The 12,018-nt window shown below is 42.7% G+C and overlaps 1 protein-coding gene across 1 annotated transcript in view; it reads left to right on the forward strand.

The window, feature by feature from the left end:
* The window catches only part of LOC143378348 (uncharacterized), a 305,064-nt gene that overhangs the window by 134,502 nt on the left and 158,544 nt on the right, over positions 1–12,018 (forward strand). The window lies entirely within an intron of this gene.

The raw sequence follows: 12,018 nt of genomic DNA on the forward strand, positions 1-12,018 counted from the left end.
TTTCGGTGGAGATATTCAAATTTAATTATTTCATTTCACGTCGCTACGATGGACGTTGTTACGGTTACGTATGGTTATTTCCCCGAAGCGCCCGCGGGGTGGGGTCGATATGCAAATCGGCTGCATTCTGTAATCCAATAAAATGGCGATATTTCGTGGCCGCTTTATTCGTCAGACACGCTTGCTAATTTATTATTCAAAGAATCGAATGATTTAGCCCGATACTGCGATAAAAATGCGCAATTCATAGCTGCGAGGGGAGAAAGGGGGTCAAGCAAGGCTCACGGCGGAGAAAAACTGTGACTGCTTGAATAGCAACAGCACGCTTAAGTCTGTTCTCTTTATCTTTATTACCCCGCTGCGCCGAATGAAGTAGCGAGAATTATACGCTTCTTACGGAGTGAAATTTCAATAACACCGCGAACGATATACTTTCGACAGAATGAAATATTAGAAAGTTCCCCGGCATCCACCGATGCCATTCGGTCCTCCCACGGAGTACCCTACCTATGGCCCAGCCACATTGATTTCATACACTCCAGTAGAATCACTCGCGCTGTTCGAGTCTGTTCAGACACGAGCGCTCTAGGTTAAAAGTAAGAGCAGTGGGTGTAAACGTTTCATATCCACATTTCACGGAACCACCTGTATATCGGAAAAGCGTTAATCTTGCATCGCGCGGTCAACTTTCTTGTTCGCCACCAACCGAGGCTCGAACTTTCCACCGCTGGCTCCGTTCACATTGGATTCGTCCGTCAGCGTGGCTAAGATTCCGCGACGTTTCCGCACGAGACGCGAGGGTGGCCGGCTCAGGTCTCGTTACCTGTTACCTGCGAAGTTACCTTCCGCTAAAATACCGTCGGATTAGCGGTGTGCACGTATGCAAGTACGTACGTACGCTGCCTAACCGCTGCGTGGTGCACTGCGGCGTAGCATCGCGTGACTCTTATTTTCCATCTGACTCCTATCCGCCGCACGTACGTACCCGGTTACGTTATTTCATTGGCGTCCCTCGTCCCGACAACCACCCCGGCCCCTCTGAAGCCGGCAAGCCAGCCACCCCTTTCGCTTTGGCACACCTCCCTCATGGTGTTTTACACGCCACTCACTCGACGACTCTGTCCCATTCCTTCTCTCTCTCTTTTTTTTTTCCCACCCACGGCTCGCCGTCTGGTGGCACGACTTTTCATCCGCCCGTGGAAAAAGGAAACGCAGGGCTGAAGGGGCGACGATGCCCCGCACCGGTAGAATTACTTCGCGCGGATTTGCTTAATTGTTGGTTAAAATCTCTGGCTCTGCGTTTAGACCGCCCTTTGACTGTGCCGTGGAACCGCGGTTTTCGTGTGGGCACGCTGTATCGTTAATTAGTGAGTTATGGCTGTTTAGGCGGTGTGTTCGGTGTGTATTAAAGGCAGGGTGAGATCGGATGGGTGCCAAAATGCGGGGGTGTGCTCTGCAACTCGCAGGGGAGGGGATAGTTTTTAATTATGAAGTGGGAACTACTAGCTTCTGGGGTGCAGAAGTTTTACTGAAAGCCTGGGGTCTTGCTCACGGCTGGGGTCTGGGTACGTCCTGATACTCGCTACCCTGTAGCGTTGCAATTTGTACACCCAGAAAATCTACGGCTTCTTCGCGATTGATCGATTGGCTGAAAGCCAACGAGTTCTAACGTGCTGCGTCTACGTGGCTAACCTTAGGTAGATCCTAGGGTTCTAGACACTACATTGCCTCCGAAACATTAATCGATGCCCCTACTTCTTTCTGTAGGAGACGGAAAAGGGGAGCCTCGGGCGATGGGACTCGAATCCACGATCTTCGGATCCGCTGCGCGTTGGCCAGCCGTCTTAACGGGACTAGGCAGTCAGAAACTCGATTTTTTTGTTGTTGCATTTTTCGAAAGTACGAGGCAAGGTATTTTCAGATCATCAATACACATACCTTCCCTTTCCCAGGCTTTCGGATAATTTGCCACTTTAAAACTCTGACAATATCAGTACGTTTTCATTATATTGCGTTTTAAAATAATTCTTATTCGTCGACACCTTGACCTAACCTGGCCACGCCAAGTATTTGACTTCCAGGCCGCGGACATCTAGGCAAATGTCTAGATGTTACATTTTATCTTCGCATTATTAAAATGTCCGCGATATGGGTAATGGAATGTATAAACACAGCATTTTAGCTGTGTATATGTAGTTGTGTCATCTTAAGTGCAGTTGGAAAGCACCTTTATGTACTTGCTGCTGATTTTGATTTCACACCTTTTTTTATATTCTAATTATTATTATCTTCTATTCTTTTGTGATTTATTTGATTTCATGTACTTGGCGTAATTTTTTTACTTTTTTTTAAAGTTTTTTTTACAGGGATAAACCATTTCTATGCGCACGCAGGTAGAGTAGATTCCTCTTTCGAAATTTTAAACGCGTTTCTCTCGGAATCATATCTCCTCTTCGTTTTGCAGTGATTGCGAAAAGACGTAGATACAAGTTGATTTGAAAAAAATTCAGCATATGTAAAACATGTCTAGTTACGACCTGAACCTACGCATAGGTGTGTGAAAACTTCTGTTTTGACAAGAAATAGATAAAATGGCTCTTTTCCCTGGCCAAAAATCACGTTTCTTTAAAATTTGCCGTTTTACAGACGCTATTTTTATAATTTTCAGGGTCAGGGCAAAGTGTCAATTTCAGAGGATATTTCACAATTCAATTTCTTACGGCCAGAATCACTGCAAAATTACAGCGGCTCCTGAAAAAACGCCTACGTATCAGACAACTGTAGCGCTGTCATAGTTATGTATATATTATTCAAATAATTTTTTTTACTGTTTTTAGTATTAATAAACATTACCCAAGTGTACTAGCCAACAATTTCTGTTCATCTCCTTGTAATTAATGCGCAAAAAATACTGGATTTTCGAGCGATTTGACTGCCTAGTCCCCTTGAGGGGTCATTCTGGTAATCACACCGCAAAATTCGGCAACATTCAGCTTTTTTTCTCAGTGAATAGAATGAATAACAATTTCGAACTATTTTTCATTTATTAATCTACTTATAATGTATACGGAACAATTGTTTAAATACCCTTTTAATTGTGCTTTTTTCAAAGTTATCTGGTGTTCAAAATCGCGCCTTTGAAAAGACGGCGAGAGTGATTCCTGCTCACAGACTCATCTGAAACAAAGAAACCAGACTGATTCTTAATCATTATGAGTACCGCTATCACAGATACCAGAATTAGTTAAGTAAGTAAAAATTTAACAAAATTGTGCGCATTCAAACTTCAAGTAAGGATGGAAAATTTCGAAACTTCGTTTGAATGCGCGGAATTTTGTTAAATTTTAACTTACGTGGCTAATTCTTTCACCTGCGATAGCGGTACTCATAATGATTAAGAATCAGTTTGGTTTTTTTGTTTCAGATGAGTCTGTGAGCTTAAATCACTCTCGCCAGGGAAGTATTTCTTCTCAAACGCGCGATTTTGAACTCCAGATAACATTTACAAAACACAATTAAAATTGTATTTAAAAAATTGTTCCGTATACATTACAAGTAGCTCAATAAATGAAAAAAGTTTGACATTGTTATTCATTATATTCACTGAGAAAAAAAAGCCCGAATGTTGCCGAATTTTGCGGCGTGATTACCAGAAAGACCCCTTAACCGATGCCTCCAACGCCGAGTCCTCGAGATCTCTATGTTTCGGACTCTGCATTCCCTCTGCTTACGTCTTCCACCTCGCAGTATCTCTCAAACGTACACCCATTTAATGAAGCGGACCACTTCCTCGTCATAAGTACACCAGGCAAACGGTCCCTAATTGAGCCCTAGCGCGATCTTCAGGGAATCAATGCTCGCGTCTCGAACGTGTCCCCCGTTCACCTAGCGCGCCGGTTCCCATCTGCCTCTTAATTGAACCGCTAGGTCGGGGATGATTCTTAAGACGAGACCTGCCCTTGCGCATCGCGTTGTCCTGATGGAACGACTTGGATCGCGATGCAAATAGAAGACAGGACGAGGCACGCCGCGAGAAGAAGGATCGCGCGGACGTCGCCTCTGGACAGGACCAAGCGACGCGACTCGAATCCGGAACGGCCTCGTCACCGGGAAAAAGGTAACGCCGCGGAGGATACTTAAGAGCCGGTTTACGGCACATACGCTGCATTATATAGGAACGCGGCGTACATAGGAGGGCGTGCAGCGGGGCGGCACTGCACTGCAGTAAAGTGCATCCTAAGCCTAGCGCATCTGTGACCACTCTCGGTCGGGTCGCACCACCCCCCCGCGGCGTATTTATTATTCAGCCTGCGCTACGTTGCGCCGACCGTCCACTACTTGCCGCGGTGCCTCCCGTCGACGACTCGGACGGGGATTTTTCGACGAGGACCGTCTGTTTTGCGCGGGGGCGCCGTTCCTCTCTGTCCGCCGGCGACCCTGTCCTCGAGGCTGGCCCGACGTCGACTACCCGGCCTCGTACTCCCGCGTCGTTTCCCACTCGGTTATCGAATCCCCTGCGACTACGTACGTTGAAATCGTGTCCCCTAAAATGCTGGGGGATTCAGGATTTCGGGTGCCTCCGTTGGATTTTAATGCCAGTACTTTCTCCTTGCACCTTCGCGATTGGGTGAGTTTCGAGCGCGGGAGCGTTGCTGACGTTCGTTGGACGAGGAGGATAGTGGGATAATAAATGGCACCGTTATCGGATAGACGTGGCAGCGGGGAAATAAACCGAGACCAGATGAGCACGGGCATTCATCGATCCGAGAGATTTTCAGACACAAGTCGCGACGCGGAAGGGACGCAGTTAACTAACTGTTACTCGATTAGGGAAATCGAGCTTCCTGCGCCCGGTCGGGAAGCCCGCGATATTCGGTGGATTGCCTTTCCCGATAATAGGTACATAATATACCTACTGGGTATTCCACCGTGAATGCACCGAATTGATTTAAGCCTCCTCCGCGTTTTCCGACCCCTCGCTCTTCCGCTGCCGTCCGCCCACCCCCTCGAAAGCTGCGCAACAACGCTTTAATTCGATCCCATAGCTCCGGGCGGCTTGCTAGAGTCAATCGAAAGTTTCGGGGTTTTGTTCGGTGTCTCGCGTATTACCGGCTCTTCGGATTTCGGGATCCTGTCTCGGGAATATCCAGGACTTCGGTTAGCAAACTATTCTGTATTTACGATTGATGGATGTAATCGCTCCAAGACGCCGCCGATTGAACGAGGGATGATCGCGAGTATTCGCGGCGCTGCTCACGTGCCCTTGGGTTATACCTACGTCCTTTATTTTCAATGTTTAATGAGAGTGCCTACTGCGCAATGTGTTCAGTGGTTTGTATAACCGAGCAGACTTAAATGAGAAAGTTACATGTACGGGGATAGGGTGGCCTATTTTTATACGTCTCAAATTTTTTTCGCATTTCTTTGCTTCCACATAGTACTTACGGGTCCATTTCATAAAGAAATAATCCCTAAATCAGTTTACCCGTAGATTGCAAGAACTACCCTCACATTTTTACCAGCAATTCGCCATCTTTTTTTACCGTTAATTCGATAAATTACATGTTCAAATATAGCGCGGATATGCGTTCAATAATTCCTTGGACATCTACTACGTTGTCAATCGAAGGCGAGGTTCTCTTTATAAGTGAATTGCTTTTAGTTATTTAATTTCTACTTGATGATTCACGCTATCTTCTAAAAAATAATTCAGCCGCTAAAGTGGAGGTAACTGTTTTTGAGGACCTATAGAAATTTACCAGCGACCTCTCCAGAATATGCTCGCAAATTGTTGCGACAACATTTCAGAGGCGCAGCGTGTGTTTGGAAGTTCAGAAGGCTGCGTGACTAATTGTCCAAACTCTGCGCATTCGTGTGCATCCGAGGATCCTTCCGTGTTTAAGGGGCACGTCTTCAGGAGTAAGGACAGTTTGCCATCGAACATCGTATCGCACGCTAGGAAGCATATTATCTATCGTCTCTGGATTAATCTCTGCTATCGAACTCGCGCAAGAAACTTTATTATTTAACATCCCCTTCTCCCTCCCCCCCCCGCTGGCCCCTGCTCCGCAGCTATTCGATATTATTCTACGTTGAAGTTTCGATTGGCCGAGTCTCGAAACAATCGACGGAGGCATGCTTCAAGTATTCTTAGCTCGAACGTCCCGAAGAAGTTTGATCTTTCCACTCCGGAGCAAAAATATAGAAAGCTCCTTAATCCTTGACCCGCTGTCACACATGTAACTTTGTTCCGCCGGGGCTGGGAAAAAGTTCTGTGCAACGTGAAATTAATTAAAACTCCGTTAACAGTCGACATGCACCCTTTTGAGGGTTTCCGTTGCACGAAGAATCCTCGTCTCGACATGCGATCGCTCGTTACCGTGCCGAAAAGGACTTTACTGATTTATATTATCCGATTCGTTTCGTCCTTTGGTCGCCCGTGGCAAAGGGCGCAAATGATAATCTCGAAAATCCTCGGGACAGTGATAAAAGCGGGATCCTTTCACGTTCCGGTTGAATGACTTAGATTCTAATCCACGCGCGTTTGAAGATATCCTTGCAATCATGCCGACCATCAAATCATAATTTCAGACGGAGCGGCTTTGCAGCATTCTCGAAAACCTTTCAACTACGTATGATTACATTACTCTTGATAATTGCTGTACCGAGAGCGCCATAATTTCACTCTGAACTCGTTGGGGTTTCGAAATTGTACTCGATTTATTTCAATATTTGATGCACGGTGATGGATGTTTGAATGTCTCTCCTTGGATCCTGATCATGAATGCGTTAGAGATTCATTGTGAAATTCTTAACCCTATTGCAGGTGTGGAATCGATGTAATCGAAATAAAAATTCCAGGTAATAACGTTATTATTTTGTTTTCGATACACACTTTATGCTAAAAAATTTTAATTGAGCCCACCCCTTATTTTCACTATGAATCTATTTTTTCCTGAATATGAACAGTAGGTACTTACCTTCTGTGATTTCGGATTTTTATTTTGTGTAATTTATTCTTTTTATACTGTTTATATTGTTCGAGGCTTTCGGCCGTAAGTCGTGTCCAGGCAGGTAAGGTTCCCAACGTTTCGGCAGCATTGCAGCTTGTTTTATTAGGTGTCTGAGGACGCAGTGATCAGTGTCAGTATCAGTGCATCCTCAGACCACTGGCGAAGCTAGCTGCAATGCTGGCGAAACGTTGGGAATCTTATCCTCCTGGACACGACTTTCACCTGAAAGCCTTAAAAAATTTCTATTTTTTGTATAATACATAATAGGTATAGAGAAGGGGTGGTAATATGGCCTCCAGTTTTATATATATTCCTAAAATTTTATTCATAATTTAAATTGCCACCACCCTTTTCTCTATATAATATATAATATTTTATAAACTAACTACCAACTGTAAATAAATTTTTAAAAATAAGGTTATATGTTATAAGTTTATATTAAAAATAAGTGTTTTATTTTATAAACGAAATAACTAGTTCGGAACGTAATTTGTTTTTCGTTCCAATGGAAGTGAAATATTTTTCAATACAATTATTATTATCGGGGCTGAACCGAAACGAACAAAAAAAAACATTTCGTTCTAGGTCCCTGCTTTTGAGGTACCAGTGTTCCTGTAACTGTTCCAGGATCGAGATTCCCGCTAATGGCATGTTTGTTCTTTTCAGCGTTCACGAAAGTTCCCAAGTGAGCATCGTGGCGAACATGTGTCACGATGATTCCCGTAATTATTTAATTTTGTAGCACCGTAAGGACCAGAGTACTCCGTCGATCCAGCGGCGCATTGAGAATTCAACGCATTGAGCTGGAACGATGCCATTTTGCCAGACAATTTCGCACAGCGAGAACTCGCGTGATTATTTACCCGCCGCTAATGGCGACCGCCGCGCGAGAATATTAAGAAGAGCGTAGCCGAGTACACAGTCGCAAATTTCAGCTACTAATTTATGCGAGCGTGGTATTCGTTTGATTCGAACGTTATCGAGCCTCCTTTGGGAGCGTCCCTTAACGATTTCTCCTACAATGTCGTGCCACCCTTTTTGCCACCTACATCTGCAACTAGTCAGCCCTTTTTAAACTGTCGGGACGATATTTTCGGTTGCGATTGCCGTGACGTTCAGTGTAAATAAACAATTGAAGAAATTATGACACTATACCTGGAGAATTTTTAAACGATTTTATTCAGCTTCTATCCTCTGTTTGTTTGTATGTTTGTTTTTGTGTATGGTTCAAATCTGGCAACTCAAATTATACTTTCTGTCTTGAATGGATGACAATACAATATTTAAAAAAATAATTAAACCGGAGCGGGTGAAAAAATTACCCAGTCATCAATAAATATAACACATAACCACAAATGCAAACGACTTGAAATGAGCCACTCGCGTTCTTTACGAAAACGGCAAAAAGACGCTGTGTTCGGGACGCTAGTCGCATCGTGATTAGCGAAAATACACAATTTATCGAGAAATGATCCGTCACGAAAAGTAAAACTAAAACTTTGCAGACGTTCGTAGTATATCACCATCGAAATTGTAGTACAAGAACAGAATTACTTTTTAGTGACTAGCACTGCAACGTTTAACCAAACTGTTAAACTGTATACAGCAATAAAATATATTTGTAAAGAAGTCTGAGCTGTGAAATGTAAATCCACAAACACTAAAAACTAGAAAATAAAAAATATATAAAAAAAAATTGTATGCTAAACGATTTTATTAAAAATGTAGTAAACGCTAAATAAAAATGCACTAAATACTAAAGAATAATTATTTTCTTGTACTTCAATTTTGATGGTTGTTGAGCGTGAAAAATACAATTATTGAATTCGAAGCGTTTCCTGGGCCTGTGCTTCGTCAATCCGCACGTGGCAAAACACTTGAGCCGACCGTCCGGGCCTAAAATCTTGGGACGTAACTATTTACCAGCGGTGCCGTGAAATATGGGCTATTGGGCCGAGTCAAGACCGCGTATCTCTAGACGACATAAACAAACGGAGTCGCGCCGTTCGATGCGATTTCGTGGAACTCAGTTTCCCTTTCCGGTGCGTTTCGTCGCCCAATGCCACAATCATTTACAGCCAATAGGCAATAGTCTACCACCTCTTATTTTTTAAGACACACCCCTGCAAGGGCTTTCAAAGGCTTGGTAGAGCCTGAATGCAACTTGGAAAACCAGATCGAACAAAACCTCTGTACTATCATCATCGACAGAATTGCATTCAGCATTCTGAGACACTACCAGCGCACATTATAACTTTACCAAAATTCAAGTGTACAAGTATTTTCATTCAATTTTATCAGAATATATTTTAAGTGTTACGTTGTTACGCGCTACAGTGTCAGTTTGATTTCACCACTGTCCTTCCACATACCTCAATCACCGTTCAATTAGTGAACTCTTGCGGTGGAAAAAACCGCAAGGAGTGTGACATTGTGTCGTCGGAGTCTTACAACCTCCAAAGAACAAGTCGACATTTTGGCCACAACAATGGTGTTAATATCACTTTAAATAAAATCGTGAGGCACCATGTGCAACCAGAAGTTTAAGTATTAAAGTGATTCATATCCTGTTATGAAATATTGTGCCCCACGATTTATTTAAAGCGATATTAAAACCATCAAAATTGAAGTACAAGAAAAGAATAATTTTTTAGTTTTTACTGCATTTTAATTTAGTGTTTACTACATTTTTAATAAAATCGTTTAACATAAATTTTGTTTTTATACATTTTTTATTTACTTGCTGATATTTCTGTTACAATGCCCATTATACTCGCAAAAGTATTGGAACACCCTTTAAGACAGAATAACATTTTTAAAAATCGTCCAAACGACTTCAGTATTTTTAAAAGCTAGAAGGATTAGTTTACTAGGTGACGTGTTTCGTTGTTTCGAAAAAAATATTGCAATTGGTGGAAATAGCGAAGAAAATAGCAAGGGTCGCTTTTTCAAATTATTTAACTGAGCCTGTAATACCCTACTTTTTGCGCGGTATTTTTGAAGGAGGGTAGCGAATCGGTGAGGAAGTCGAGATTATCAGAGTGTAGCATGGGAAGCAATACATTTCATTGGATGACGAAAACTGTAACTACTCCTGTGCATAGAACAGTAAAAAGTTTTCTCACAGGGTATTCATTACAATCACACGTGACCCTGATTTCAATTAAATAAGCATCTTTGTGTAGTGGGAAAATTCATGCTCCCCTTAATTTATACAGTAGTTTCGAACTTTTGTTTGGCAGGTAGTGTATATGCTGGGTGAAATATACTTGGCAGCCCCCAAGAAACACGTCGGGAAGCAGTTTCTTCGAACCTCCGCCCGTTAACCAGCACAGCCAATATTAATTTATCGAAAGAGCGTCCATGTCGGTCTGATCGCTGAAACACATCCCATTCACTCGTGCCTCCCCCCCCCCCCCCCCCGCCCCCCGCCGCATGGAGCGTGTGTAATTAATTAATACTCGAGGTTCGATCGGGACCTTACGGTTAATTATCAGGGCGACGGTAATCCGGTGCTCTCGCGAGCCCCCGACGGCGGATAAGATGGCTTTCGAGCGAGCCACTTCGCGGATAATACGATTGATCGACGTCGTTAACGTAGTAACGGACACCGTGAGCATAATTCCGTTAATTGCGACTGCACTGGCTCGCCAGTATGTTCATTTGCACGCGTTACCCCCTCGCTGAGAGTATATTAATTATCTGTGTTACGACGGTCAAGCATCCCCCATTCGGGAAGTGGACTTCGTACTGTTTCATATTTGATATGGAGGGTTAGCGAAATTTAACGGGTTTAATGTTTGAACAGCCGTTCAAGCGGGGAGAAATTTGGCCGCGGCTGGGCTCTAGAACTGTATCGGTTACTAATTAATCTGGCCTCTTATGAATCTGTGATTAAACTTGTATCCAATGTGATTAAACTTGTATCGGTGCATACTATGGACCCTTGCAAATCAATCGTAGTAGATTTAGACTGACACTTGTGCTTGCCTCAGTGGATTGCCTAATATTTTGAATTATTCATGACTTATAATAGTTGGCAAAAGGTACGTTTTACATTGGTATTTCAGCTGTGAAACTCTAAACTTCATCGATAAATGTTCCGAGGTGCCGCAAGTCAGTCAAAAATTATTATTTCCATTGATCGTATGAATTTTATTTTATCATACGATAGCACTTCTTTTTAAAATAAACTTACTCGTTAAGGAGAATTCAGACGGCTCGTGGCTCCGCGAGCCAACTCGCCTCGTCCAGCTCGTCAAGTCGGCTTGGCGAGCCGATCATCCACGAGCCGTCTGATTTCATCTTCAGATTTCTTAGCCGTGTTTCTTACCTATTTGCTATCTAACAACTGAAGAAAGCTCCTACGATGAAGGAGTGACGATATATTATATTAGAGTAGCTTAATAAATTCCAAAAATATGTATATCATTATATGTTGTACTTACGGAGAAAAAGAATGTTTATAAATAGCTTAATTTTTCGGCCAATCAAAGTAGATTGACCCCTTAATCTGAATCATTAAAGTCAAGTGTTTTGTTCACTATTAAATAACAATCACACAATTTCCCATTATATTGTTTCATCCTTTTAGATATGCTAAAATATTTTTGGCCAGCTTTTAATTATCCTTACGACAATGTGTATGTCATATTATGAGTTCATTCTTCAGAAATTATATATTAACTTTTACCCTTCTCTTAATACAATTCTGCAATGATTAATTTCCTATTTTTTTCTCTTATTTAAAACTGCACGTCGGCAATTCGACAAATAAAATTATTAAATTCTCGGCACGCGCAGATAAAAATTTTCGCCACCACAGGCCTAGCAAAGAGTTCCTCGGAACCTACCCTCAGGTAAATACAGAGCTTCAAACCCGTGACAACAAATATGGCGAATGTACATATTTTCATGGAACCTAGCAGGCAATCCGATTCACAGAACTCACAAAAGAGAATTTCAAATACCACGCTCTTTGCTCTAACGACCTTAGTTTCACTTT

The sequence above is a fragment of the Andrena cerasifolii genome, chromosome 1 (assembly GCF_050908995.1).
Source record: "Andrena cerasifolii isolate SP2316 chromosome 1, iyAndCera1_principal, whole genome shotgun sequence".
Classification (NCBI taxonomy): Eukaryota; Metazoa; Arthropoda; class Insecta; order Hymenoptera; family Andrenidae; genus Andrena; species Andrena cerasifolii.